This window comes from Triticum urartu, chromosome 2 (assembly GCF_003073215.2).
Source record: "Triticum urartu cultivar G1812 chromosome 2, Tu2.1, whole genome shotgun sequence".
NCBI lineage: Eukaryota > Viridiplantae > Streptophyta > Magnoliopsida > Poales > Poaceae > Triticum > Triticum urartu.
Genome location: NC_053023.1, coordinates 13082952 through 13097719, shown reverse-complemented (window position 1 = coordinate 13097719; position 14768 = coordinate 13082952).

Genomic DNA, 14768 nt, shown 5'->3' with positions numbered 1-14768 from the left:
CTCTGGCAACTCGCCCTGGTTCTTGTACGCCAGGTAAGGAAGCGTCCAATCCGGAATAACATGAAGAACTGCCACCAATTGAGCCTCCGGATCAGGAATAGCCAAATCCTCTTCACCAGGGATCTTCACCGACGGGTTGTGCAGCACATCCAGAAAAACATTGGGCGGGACCGGTTTGCGCTGAGAGCCCAGCCGGCTTAAAGCGTCTGCCGCTTCATTTTTCCGCCGGTCCACGTGGTCCACCTGATAGCCTCTGAAATAACCTACAAAAATATCCACCTCACGATGATATGCTGCCATGAGTGGGTCCTTGGAGTCCCAAGTGCCAAACACCTGCTGAGCCACAAGGTCCGAGTCACCGAAGCACTTAACTCGACTTAGATTCATCTCCTTAGCAATCTGGAGACCATGGAGCAAGGCTTCATACTCAGCTGCATTGTTAGTACAAGGGAACATTAAGCGAAGAACATAACAAAACTTATCACCTCGTGGGGAGGTTAATACGACTCCAGCCCCCGAGCCTTCCAATTGCCTGGATCCGTTAAAATGGATGGTCCAATACGTATGATCCGGCTTTTCTTCAGGTGCTTGCATTTTCGTCCAATCATTGATGAAATCAACAAGCGCTTGAGACTTAACCGCTGTCCGAGGCACATACTTCAAACCGTACGGCCCCAGCTCTATAGCCCACTTTGCAATCCGGCCAGTTGCTTCCCGGTTCTGGATGATGTCTCCCAAAGGAGCAGAACTGACCACTGTAATTGGATGCCCTTGGAAGTATTGTTTAAGCTTCCGGTTTGCCATAAAAACTCCATAAACCAGCTTCTGCCAATGCGGATACCTTTGCTTGGACTCAATGAGTACCTCGCTGATATAATAGACCGGTCATTGAACCGGATGCTCCTTACCTGCCTCCTTTCGCTCTACCGCAATAGCCATGCTGACCGCCCGAGCATTAGCAGCAACATATAGCAGCAACGGCTCCTTGCCAATGGGAGCAGCGAGCACAGGCGGATTGGCCAATTGTCGTTTTAAGTCCTCAAATGCTTCATCAGCAGCAGAACTCCATAGAAACTGATCCGTCTTTTTCAACATCTGATACAAAGGGATTGCCTTCTCACCGAGGCGACTGATAAACCGGCTTAACGCAGCAATCCGGCCTGCCAGGCGCTGAACATCATTGATACACTTCGGTTTAGCGAGGGAGGTGATGGCTGTGATCTTCTCCGGATTAGCCTCAATTACCCTATTGAACACCAAGAAGCCTAATAACTTGCCCGCCGGTACACCAAAGACACACTTGTCCGGATTAAGCATCATCTTGTATGTCCTCAGGTTATCAAAGGTTTCCTTCAAATCATCAATCAGAGTCTCCTTCTCCCTGGACTTAACCACGATATCATCCACGTAAGCATGTACATTACGGCCAATCTGCTTGTGAAGACAGTTTTGTACACACCGTTGGTAAGTCGCTTGGGCACTCTTGAGCCCGAAGGGCATAGACACATAGCAGAAGGCTCCAAAGGGAGTTATAAATGCCGTCTTCTCCTGGTCCTTAACTGCCATTTTGATCTGATGATAGACAGAATACGCATCCAAAAAACTTAAACGCTCACAGCCCGCCGTAGCATCAATAATTTGATCAATACGGGGGAGAGAAAAAGGATCTGTTGGACAAGCCTTATTAAGATCTGTGTAATCCACACACATGCGCCAGGTACCGTTTTTCTTGAGGACCAGCACCGGATTGGCAAGCCACTCAGGGTGAAAAACTTCAACAATAAAGCCAGCTGCTAAGAGCCTGGCTACCTCTTCTCCAATTGCCTTGCGTCTTTCTTCGTTAAACCGGCGGAGGAACTGTTTCACCGGTTTATATTTAGGATCCACATTAAGTGTGTGCTCAGTGAGTTGCCTCGGTACACCTGGCATGTCAGAGGGCTTCCATGCAAAAATGTCCCGATTCTCACGGATGAACTCGATGAGCGCGCTTTCCTATTTCGGATCCAAGTTGGCACTGATGTTGAACTGCTTGGACGAATCACCAGGTACGAAGTCAACAAGCTTAGTTTCTGCTGCCGATTTGAACTTCAGGGCCGGCTCATGCTCCGTAGTTGGCTTCTTCAACGGAGTCATGTCCGCCGGATCAACATTGTCTTTATAGTACTTCAACTCCTCGGTGGCACAAACCGACTCTGCATAAGCCGCATCTCCTTCCTCGCATTCCAAAGCGATTTTGCGGCTTCCGTGAACCGTTATTGTCCCCTTGTGACCCAGCATTTTGAGCTGCAAATACACATAACAGGGCCGAGCCATAAACTTGGCGTAGGCCGGTCGCCCAAACAGGGCATGATATGGACTTTGGATTTTCACCACTTCAAACGTCAATATCTCTGACCTGGAATCATGATCATCCCCAAAGGCCACTTCTAGAGCTATCTTACCAACGGGATATGCTGATCTGCTAGGCACTACACCGTGGAATACTGTATTAGACGGTTTGAGATTCTTATCTGTTAGTCCCATACGACGGAAGGTCTCATAGTACAGGATGTTAATGCTACTCCCTCCATCCATGAGCACCTTGGTGAACTTGTAACCTCCCACCTGAGGCGCCACCACCAAAGCCAATTGACCCGGATTATCGACCTGGGGAGGGTGATCTTCTCTGCTCCATATGATTGGATGTTCAGACCAACGTAGATAACGGGGTATGGCCGGTTCAACAGAGTTGACCGCCCGCCTCTAAACTTTCCGGTCTCGCTTGTCCAAGCTAGTGGTGAAGACATGGTACTGCCCATTACTCAACTGCTTTGGGTTGCTCTGGTAACCTGATTGTTGCTGCTGTTGGTTGTAACCACCCTGGTTGTTCTGACTATTTTGGCTATTATGTCCGCCCGGATTACCATTGAATCCTGAACCGGAACTTCCTCCTCCGTAACCCGGCCCGGATCCCGAGCCTCCGCAAGATTCGTGATCATACCGGAAATTATTAGAATTCTTGAACTCCTGCATAATAAAGCAATCTTTCCAAAGGTGGTTTGCCGGCGCCTCCTTTGTCCCATGTCTTGGACAGGGCTGGCTTAGCAGATAGTTTAGGCGGTTTGGGTTAGGGTTGGGCGCTCCATTAAGATTTTTCGGCCTACCCTTGCGTCACTGGCCATTGTCCTGTGCGTTGGTATTAGCCACAAAGTCCATGTTACCATCCGCTTTACGCTTGCCTCCTCCACCATTGCCTGCCCAGTGATGCTGCTGACCTTTGGAGCTGCTGTTCTTCTTCCCTTTCCCTATCTTGTCATCATCAGATTCAGGATCTTTGGTGCTATCAGAATCAACATATTTCACCAAAGCGGCCATGAGGGTCCCCATGGTGGGCTCCAACTGTCGTGGTTTTGTCACGACAGATGTCCTAGAGAAAGGACTTAGTCGTGGAGCCATCGCGACGGGTTAGCTTGAAGGGGTTAAAGCGGACACAAGGACGCAAGAGAGTTTATACTAGTTCGGCCCCTTCGATGAAGGTAAAAGCCTACATCTAGTTGTTATGGAATTGATGGGGTTTCGATGACTAGGGAGCAAACAAGCTTCGCCTGTGTCTCGAGTTGTTGTCTGTTGTCCTTGAACCGCCGCCGGTTCGTCCCCTTATATACACGGGTGACTCCCATCGGCTTACGGAGTCCCAATACCGGCTCATAGATGTGTCCGGTTTGGTCTCTACTTATTCCTAACTTACAATACAGGTTAACTACTAACACCGGTTTACGGCTACAGGCCTTGAACCAACCATGGGCCTTGAGCCCTCCTCTGTCTTCTTGGGCTTTAACATACTTAACTACTGACGAATTTAACCCGGCCCAGATAGGTCGGTTTACGTCCAGTAGTAATATCCCCAACAGCGGTGCTTTGGATTTCCAGATCATCTTGTGGCAAGCAAACCAGATGTTCGCGAGGAGGAACAACTGATATACACTCTTGACGGAGAACTCGTGGTCCTTGGTGAGCTTACAGATCGGTTGGTCCCTAGTTCCAGAAATGAGTGTTGTAGACTAAACAATATGCCATATCCTCGGGTATTGGGCCAAAGCAGTCAGTGTCGAACCTCCTGAGATGTCTCTAACCTAGGCCCGGCCATGCAAAGCATCACTCACTGATTTGTCCTTGTTCTTGACAAAAGAGAACAAAGCTGGTGCCAAGGTAGCAATCGACTTTCCATCCGGAAGCCAGTTGTCCATCCAGAATTTCGCTCTCTCGCCATTGCCCAGGCTAATGCGACAAGCTGTTCAAAAAATGGGTTGCATGTCATTCTCATTATCACCAGGGAACAACATCCATGGTCTCTCCTCAGTGTCACATCTTAACCAAGGCCATTTGCAACGCAGTGCCATGCCGAACTACTTGAGGTTGATAATACCGAGCCATCCCATCTCCAAAGGTAAGCAAACTCTGGACCAAGGCAGTAGACAATGACCACCATTGTCTCCTATTCACCCTTCCAAGTAAATCCACAGCAACGCCTATTAATGATCTTAATGAACCATGCCGGAAAGGGAGTACAGCCATCCAGTGTAAGGGCCGGGCCATGAGGACCGAGCGAGTGAGAGTTAGATGGCCCGTAGCAGGAAGCATCTTTGGCTTCCATCCTTTCAGTTTTCCCGAGAACTTATCAATGAGCGGGAGGAGATCTTGGCGTTGCAGTCAGAAGATGGAGAGAGGTAGGCCCAAATATTGGATAGGGAATTGTTGCCTCCTGCACTGGAAATGCTCCTCCATTGCTGCCGCAACCCCTTCGTCGCAACAGATGGTTGTGATAGTACTCTTATACATGTTGATCCTCAGACCCGCGGCTTCACCAAGGAGCTTCAGAATACTAGATATGTTCTGTTAGTCGGCATGCACCGGCTTGAAAAACAAGATAGCATCATCTACGAAGATGGAAGCCATCGGCATCTTGGAGTTGCATCCAAAATCGGAGGGTAACTTATGATGTACCGCCCACTGCAGCATGCTGTGTAGAGTATCCATGGCAAGGATGAACAAAGTAGATAAAAGCGAATCGCCTTGCCTGACTCCTTGACCCAGAGAAAATGGTTGGCATAATTCACCATTAATAAAAACAGAGGAGGATGCAATAGACAGCAGTCCACAAATGCAAGAACACCACCTTCTGCCAAACCCTCTCTTCTTCAGCACTTCAAGAAGGAATTCCCAAGACAGTGTATCAAAAGCTTTGGAAATGTCAATTTTCAAAAGTACGGCTTGCTTGCATTTCTGATGGAGCCATTTGGCCGCATTGCGCACAAATTTGAAGTTCTCGTGCATATTGTGTTTGCATACAAAAGCAGTCTGGGCTTGTGATATTAAAGTGGGCAGGAGGGGGCAACACGAACAACTAGCACCTTGGCAAAAATCTTTGCCACCCCATGAATGAGATTAATGGGCCTGGAATCGCTAACCTCCAGGGAGTCTGATTTCTTTGGCAGCAGAGTGATAATGGAGGAATTGAGATCACCAAAGAGTAGAAACAGCCATCGTACAGAGCCCTCATAACTGCCATGAGATCAGGTGCTATAATTTCACAGCACACCTCGAAGAATATCCCCGAGAGCTCATCTGGCCCCGACGCCCTATCCGAGGGCATGTCCATGATAACCTTCTTAACCTCTTCCTCCGTGAATGGGGCTTCCAGGCTATTGGCCATAGCAGGCGACAAACGCCCCGAGTTGAGATCCTCAAGGCAAATAGTGCGGCCTCTGCGATCTGTGGTGCCCATCAGATTACTGAAGAACTGGGTTGCCATGTTCAGTTTGTCTCCGTTATCCGTGACCGTTAGGTTGCCCTCCCTGAGGTAAGGAATCAAGTGTTTTCTGCGTCTCCCCTTGGCTTTCATATGGAAGTATTTAGAGTTTGCATCCCCCTCCTTGACGTCACACACCCTTGCCCGCTACCTCAAGTGCACCCTCTCCAGAGAAGTAAACGCTAGACATTTACCCTTGAGAAAAGCTTTCAGATTACGATCTTCCCTCAACAGAGGCCCAGCCTCTTGCGCCGCATCGAGTCTCAAAATGACCTCACTTGCGATCAGTAACTGAAGATTTAACCGGCTCAAGTTCCTTTGACCCCAACTCCTTAAGACTTTCACCGTGCGTTGCAACTTGATTTTAAAAATCTTCATCGGGCCGTGGCCCGGGATCTCCCGTCCCCATGCTTCCCTAACAACCTCCATGAACCCAGGAAGCTTGCACCAGAAGTTCTCAAACCAGAAACGGCCAGCCCGCGGCCTAGCTGCCAAACAAGTGAGCAGTAGTGGCGTGTGTTCCGAGATATTAGAACTAAGCGGGATAAGATCACTAATGGGAAGAAAATCTTCCCAAGAATTATTGAATAGCACTCTGTCCAGCTTGGCCATTATGGATTGTTCTTGTTGATTGCACCAAGTGTACCGCCTACCCATCATTGGCATATCATGCAGTCCCAGCTTGTTGATAGAGTGTTTAAATTTGGACATGAGCCTCCTGTTGCCTCTCCCTGAGCTGCGCTCCAACTCCGAGCATGTCAAGTTAAAATCCCCAGTTATAATCCAAGGCATGTGCACTTCCTCACCAAAAAGCACTAGCTATTCCAGAAAACGCAATTTATCATCCTGGCCTTGTGGCCCATACACCGATGACACCATCCATTCTTTACCATCCTCTAGATAGAGCACGCGAGCAGAAATCATGAGCTCGTGCTTCTGAATATTAGAGAGTCGTAGCTTATCAGATTTCCAGGCTAATATAATTCCCCCTCTAGTGTCGTCAGCCGACAGATAATCAAAACCATCAAAGGTAGGGCCAAGAGTTTCACACACCACCGCAGCATTCACCAAAGCCAATTTAGATTCTTGAAAGCACACTAATGAGATGTTGTAGGATTGCGAGAATAATCAGATGGAACACCTCCTCGCCGGGCTATTAAGCCCCCTTACATTCCAAACCAACACACCTAGGGACATCTCCATAATAGAAACAGAAAACCACTAAAGCCCCACACACACCTAGGCACCACAGGGCTCCACGGCGTCAAGAAGAGAGAAAGCGCTGAATTCTGGCTTCATTGGTTCATCAAAGTCGACTTCATCCGGGGCAAAAAGAGCTATCACCGCCTTGACATGATGTGGCGCCAATGGCTTGTCAAAAAGCTTGATGTATTCTTCCAGGGCTTCATCAGATACCCGTTCTTATGCCTGAATAACACCCATTTGTCGGAGCAAAATAGCTTGAGCGTGCCGCACAGGCCCCAGATTAGTCCCTCCAGCAGCCTTGCACAGCCAAGCGCTTCTCCTCGGGGTGAAGTTTGGTGGGAGTATCTTCTTTCTACGTGTCGGTGCAGAATTTGCTGGCCGTGGTCCTAGGATTGATGGGGCAGGGGTGAGCCCGAGACACTGACCGATTGCGTCCATGGATCGAATAAGGAAGATTTTTTTAAGGGACGTATAAGAAAGATATGAGGAAGCCGGCTGTAAATGCTACAAGTGTAATGACTTGCTCTATTGGTTATTTGACTTTGACCACCTGGACAAAGTGTGGAAGATGAGGGGACCAAGCATGCACTAATTCTGGCCGAGCAATGGAAAACCATCTTGTTTCCACATAAGGACAACGGAGAAACATGCGCCGAAGAATGTTGTGCGGCTTCAAGACTGCTGGGCAGCACATCATTCATCATTATAACAAGTTCAATTGAAAAACTAATAATAGGTGGTATATATGACTTGTCTGTTCTCTCTGCCGATGTATTCCACATTTCTGATTGCAAAGTTCAGAACAAGTCAAGTCTCGTCAACTGACAGCAGCGCGGTGGCTGACAGGTGAAAGGACCACGATGTCGCCTAGAGGGGGGGGGTGAATAGGCGTTTTAAAATCTTTTACGGATTTGGCTATATCCTAATGCAGAAATAAACTAAGAGGATACTTTTCAAGCACAAATCCTAAATATACTAGGCTCACTAAGTGCACCAACAGCTTAGGATAAACAAGATGAGAACAACGAGGATATGAGTAAGCACAAGTAAGTCACACAAACTTACTCAATGTATATCACGAGATATGGAAATAAATAATACACACAACCACAAGTAAGCAATATAAGCTTACACAAATTGTATCACAATATATGGAATTGAATGATACAAGAAAACTCAAGTAAGCACTACAAGCTTACACAAGTTATGTCACAAGATATGGAAATGAATGTTACAAGCTAGCAATTCACACTAAGCATAAGATAGAACAATAGTAGAAAGTATGAATTGCGAATATAAAGTGTAGGCCTAAATAATCTCTTCAAGGGAATGGCCAACACAATATAATGAGGACAACAAGATATAGTGAATGCACGGTCAAGTGACCAAAGTAAACCACAAGTAAGGAGTTAGGGTTTGGGATAACCAAAGTCACGAAGACGAGGATGTATCCCGATGTTCACTTCCTTGGAGGGAAGCTAGTCACCGTTAGAGAGGTGGATGTTACCACGAAGGCACACCAACGCCACGAAGGCTCACCCTATTCTCCTTGAGATATCACCACGAAGGCGATTCTCATCCACTAGTGGTAGACCTTGAGGCGGTCTCCAAAACTTCACAAACTTTCCGGGGGACAAATCACAAGTTGATTCCTCACCGGAGCACTCCTACCGCCTAGGAGTCTCCAACCTCCAAGAGTAAGAAGAACAAAGGGGAAATGCTCAAGACTTGCTCAAATCACGAATTCCTTTGGTCAACAGAGGGAGAGGGAGTGGATCTATCACTTGATTGGAAAAACTCTCAAGAACTCTCATGAATCTCTCCGGGATCTAAGGTTTTATGTAGGAGATGTGAGAGGGAGCCACTTGTGTTCTTGGGGCGATTTGGGATCAAGTGGTCAAACCTCTACCGGATTAGTAGACGGATATATATAGAGGGCCTAGAAAACTAGCCATTTGTGAGTAAGTGACAGCGCCGGGCCGGACATCCGGCGAGCACAACCAACATATGAAAACAGGTTCTGGAATTTGCGGGCCGGATTTCTGGGAGGATCCCGGACATCCGGCGCGATTCGGAAGCCCGGATGTCCGGCCATTAAAAAAACAGCAGGAACCCCAAAACTGAAACATGCATAACTTTCACATCCGGACTCCGATTTTGATGATCTTGGGCTCGTTTTGAAGCTATGGAAAAGCTCCAGGTACTCACATAGAGAACCACCCAAGATAAGCCAAAATGGAGGGTGAAAAGCATGCAAGGGTTATACATATACTTTGGGGAACCTAGTTGGCTTTGGATTTTCTTTTGAGATATGTAGGCATATTGTATTTGTATTGGATAGGAGTGAAATATGCCTATGTTGGAATATGATGTGAGTAGAATAGCTTTGCGCTCTTAAGGTCATGACACCAGCCCACTTACAAGCATGGCATGAACTATTACTTCACAAGGTAACTGAATTGCTGCACATACAGAAACTATTACTATACAGGAAACTATCTCCCAATTTCTTGCTCTCTAGTTTGAGAGTAGTTTGGTTAAGTTCATCTTTACAACAGTTTAAGCTATTAGGAACACCATAACAGCTAAATAATTCCAATACCATTTATGTTAACCATGCATTATGTTCCAATATAGTATACACACTAGTTCAACACAATTTTCCATTAGATTTGGACAGTAAGGTCATGACAGCAGCTTTGTGTACTGCCCACTTATACAAGCATGACAGCTTTATATGCATAGCTTTGCACTATTAAGGCCATCACAACAACCCAGTTATTCAATCATGACTACTTCACAAGTCAACCAAATGGTTGCATATAAAAGAACTATTACTCTACAAGAAATTAGTAACTCCCAATTTCTCTCTCTAACTGAGAGTACTATGGTTCAGATAAATTATACAAGAACTTTAAGTTATTAGGAACACCATAACAACTCAAAATTTTCAATAGCATTCATGTCAAACATGCATTATGTTCCAGTATACACACTAGCAGTAGCACACTTCTATTTTGTCTTAGTGGGATCTAAAATAGCTTTCTGAAAAAGAGGTTTGTCTGTTTAATCTTTGTAACCAGTAAATCTTCTTGTAAACAAAAAATTCTAAAAGTAAGTGCTCAAAATTATTTCATCAATTGTGATTTCTTGCAAGAATGTGTTTGTTGGAGAACAGGATATTAACAGTAGGCAAACCATCATGGAAGAATGACGACATAAAAGTCCAATGTCAACATATCCCTATTTTTGTTCTATAAGATAACATGGCCATATGCAAAATATGAACCCTCTTTTTCACCATATGAAAAAAGAACAACATAAAGGTCCAATGTCAACTAAGCCTATAGTTTCCTGCTTTCTAATTTAAGAGCAGATATGTATACTGGACAAGTACATAGTCCTATATGCCAATCAGAAGTAAACAGTGATGGCATCCAACATTGCTTGCTATCTCACATACATATTTACAGAGGTTCTTCAAAGAGTAAATTGTAGTAGCATCAAGTCGATGGGATGCATGCATATGACTATGGGCATCTTCCAGTGGCCTTTTTCCCCAAACATACTAAAGATTCATTTCCCCTGCAAAAAAATAATTTACTACTTCAAGGACTTCTGCTTCCATGAACCGAAGCTGCACGATTTCTGTTTGAAAGAGGTTAAACTTACAACCAAAATTAAAAAAATCTGGTCCACCAGTGGGAGTTGGAATCTGAACACGCACGCACGCACACACACACACATAGATCTTACGATGTTGTTTCTGCCATGGATGGCTAGCTCCTTATTCTCCTGAAGTGGGGAAAGATGGGGGCACGTACCACCAAGCTCAAACATACTAATTAGGGTGTTTATTTTGTGACATCGATGGAAAAATTATTGAAAGGCTTTACTGAACATATGTAATGCGTTTGCTAATTTCTAGTTGTCATGATCAAGGGCTCTGAAACAAATATTTATTGGTGGGGTAAGAATGTATCATTACAAATATAGTAGAATTACTGCTGTAACTGAGAAATTAAACTCATAATTGTATGCTCTCTGATGTCGATAGCTTGGTTCAGTTTATTTCTAACCATGCCTTTAATTTAGAGATATTGTGCAATAAGATACTCACTCACAAAGCAAGCATCATATCAATTTTGTACTGTCCGAAATTGGTGCCTGGGTGTATTTTCAGTTCAGGGATGTGCATGTGTAGAGGTTGACCTTAGCACCTCACTCAAGTAAAAGTTAATTTCAGTAAAATAAAAGGACTTTTATTTTTATCTCGTTATTAGACTGCAGAACAAAAGTTCCAACCATCTATTGCTTAAATCTGAATGTTTAACTGTGTCATTCTCTTTCTTGCTGAGAACACAGAGATGCAATTGTTCTTAACTAACAGTCCCTTACCCCTTCCTCTCATATAATAATAAACTACATAAGAATGGGCCAGATACACAGAGGGGTGGGACGAACAACTGAACAAATATAACCAATTCATGAAAATACTTTTTAGAAAACTATAAATCTGCACACTCCAGTTTGAAATCTGCAGCCTGGAGGGGGGAGTGGAGGGAGAGACCACACGAGAGGGAAAGAAACCTTACCGATTTTGTTACCGCCATGGATGGCTACTTCCTGGTCACCGAATGTTGGTTGGCAGAGTTGGAGGCACCTGTCGCCGGAAGCGGAGGGAGCGGAGGCCGCCTACCTTGCCCTGGACCACCGGGAGCGAAGAGACAATGTCCCCTTCAGATCTGGTACCATGGAAGGGAGTGGAGAGGGAGGAAGGGGAGAGGGAGCCGACTATGGGTTGGGGCAGTGGCGCCATGGGAGGGAAGGGTGAGGTCGCCTCTCTGGGCCGGCGGCGTGCATGGGGAACGAAAGGAGCTAGGGTTTCGTGCGTGGGGAACGAAAGGAGTGTGGAGAGGCGGCGTGCTTGTGATTTTGAGCGAGAAAACTTCACGGGCTGGGCCGGTTATTGGCGCTAAAAATTGGCTATTTGCGTGCCTGGCCCATGTAGCATCGGACTGTCGGTCGGGGTTATTTACCGACCGATGGTCTGTTCGCTATAACAAAATTCCCGACCGACTGTTGAACGATATATGTTGTAGCATTCCCGACCAACAATAGGTCAGTGTACATAGATTTTCTGACCCACAGTTTGTTACAAATTTTCGTGGCTGACTGTGAGTCGGCAATAGTGACTTTTTCCCAACAAACGTCGGTAGGGAATTCTGGTGCGTGGTGTAGTGACAAGAGGGTTTATATAATGAATTTTAACACAAGTATGTAATTTACCGGAGGATAAATTGTATACTTGAGATAGTATTGATAGAATCAAGTGTCAGAAAGATACTTGAGTTTATCAGGATTAGTGTACTAACATCGAAACACTACAAAAGTATTTGATGTTAGTGGAACCACAATATATAGAGCAAGCTCCCCCACAATATATGCATGTGTGAATGAAATTTGGATTTCCTTGCATATATTGGTTGTCATACACTAGGTGGAGTTTTCTCTATATATTCATTCATGCAACAAACATATATAACCAGGGTAGATAAGCATGAGTGACAACAAGCACTTACAAAAATACTTATCTTAAACCCTCTAAACCTCTCCCCCATTGGCAACAAATGCCAAAATGGATGAAAAAAATCTAGAGGACTAATATTGTATGAGTTCCTCCTTAATGTGTGCATATCGCAAAAATGTGAGTGAAATCAAATGCACATATTCAATGATGAAAAATTTGAGGAGCTCAACCCATATTTAGGATCTAGAATGCAAAAAGATAGTATGATATGAAAATAAGATTAAACATGGGAGGAAAACATTCAAAAGATCCAAAGAAAATATTTTGGACAAGATAAAATAGGAATATCCAATGTGATCATCATGTCAAGTATGGTCCAAAATACATCTAAAACACATGAGTGCGCAAGGATATATGCAATGCATATAAGCACTCACGACACAACCTCTTACCGAAGCCACACCACACAAAGTGGATGGCAAGGAATAAATGATATCAAGGAAATATATGAACTTTCTTATGTATAAAACTTTCTAAGTGGCCAATAATAATCATGATATGTATCCACAAAGAAACCCATATACACAAAAAAGGTTGTAATTGATAAGAACATGATATCCATGGGTGAATCCACTATTATACAACTTCGAGCCTAGCATAAGAGCAAGGCACATGGCACAAAGTATTAATAAATTGATCTCATTTGCATAACACAAAGTGACGCAAGAAATCAAAAGATCTGACAAGCAAGAAGGATAAAAGAATATTATGATTTGAGCAAAGGAGTGTTCTAAGGAAAATAGAGAAGCTCCCCATGATTTGTGCACTATTTAGATTTTTTATTTGGATACAAGTCCACAAAATAGGATCATCACTCCCCCAAAATCAATAGGAACACAAAGAAATTGCAAGCAAGCATAGGTAACGAAAGAAGCCTAGCAATTGCAACAAACATATGGTTGAGCAACATGTAAATGAGGCAACCTAATAATAGGCACAACCAAAATGATGTGTGTGAGTCACGTCAAAGCACTTGAGAAGACTAATATAAGGATGAGAATTAAGCATCAACATAGTCTTGAGTAAATGAGGTTCAAGGTTCCAGACATGTCCTTCCCCCACACACGGACTTAAGCAGGTGACACACACATCAAGCAAATGGGTTTAGCTCACTAATAGCAAATTAAAAATCAAAGCTTGTGACAACCCATGGTGAAGATAGGAAATAATAGGCTTGTCAAGACAAGCACGAGGACAACAAACTTCACCAAACATGAGTGGACTAAGATGCAAAGAGCTAAGACACACACTCATACAACGAATGCTTCCACGGAGCCACCAAAGATATAAAAGGAGAATGAAACGATGGACATGAAAGAATAGGTATATCAAACTAGAGATGCAACTTCTCTCACGTGCATAAGATTCTAGGTAAATGACATATATATCCACAAAGAAGGATGTACACATGAAACAGTTACAAAAGGAAGGAATAAGATATCCAAACGGGAGTCATAAAATATACCAATGAGATCTTTGCTTGAAAGCATAGCACATGGCTTAATATTCTCTTATTGTATATTAATGAACTCCAAACACACAACCATCAAAGACATCACAACTAGCAACAAGAGATCATTGTTGGGATGCTTTGAGAGAGGAAACAAGTATCACAGGAACGAGTTAATAAATTCATGCCATGAGGCAACCTACACAAGGTTGACCCCATTTCTATATATAGGCATGAAGTAAATACTTGTTACCAAGATAGCATTGGTATGAGTCGTAGATCAATAAAATGTCCAAGATTGGCTCTAATTTCCTCATAGTGCCACCACCTTCATGAATAAGCCAATCACCCAATGCTTCTCAATGTACCTAAAACATTTTAAGTACAATATGGTCCCCAAATTTATTGGGTCCGAAGTAGTTAGCATAACTACAACACATAGGGTAAACCCACTTAAGTATGTGCATATTGATATGATTTTGAATTTCATGCACATCTTAGCTATTAAGAATTTGATGGATTTACCATATATATATATATGGGATCAAATAAAGCAAACAAGGCGTGCGGATTTACACATAGTAACTATGCATGCACATGCCTACCAAAATCCAGGGAGATACAAAATGGAAAAATGAACACATAACCATTAATACTTCCAATAACATCAGTAGTCATTCATGTTGTCCAAAATAAATCAAAGCGACAAATCAACATATGATAGCACACAAAGT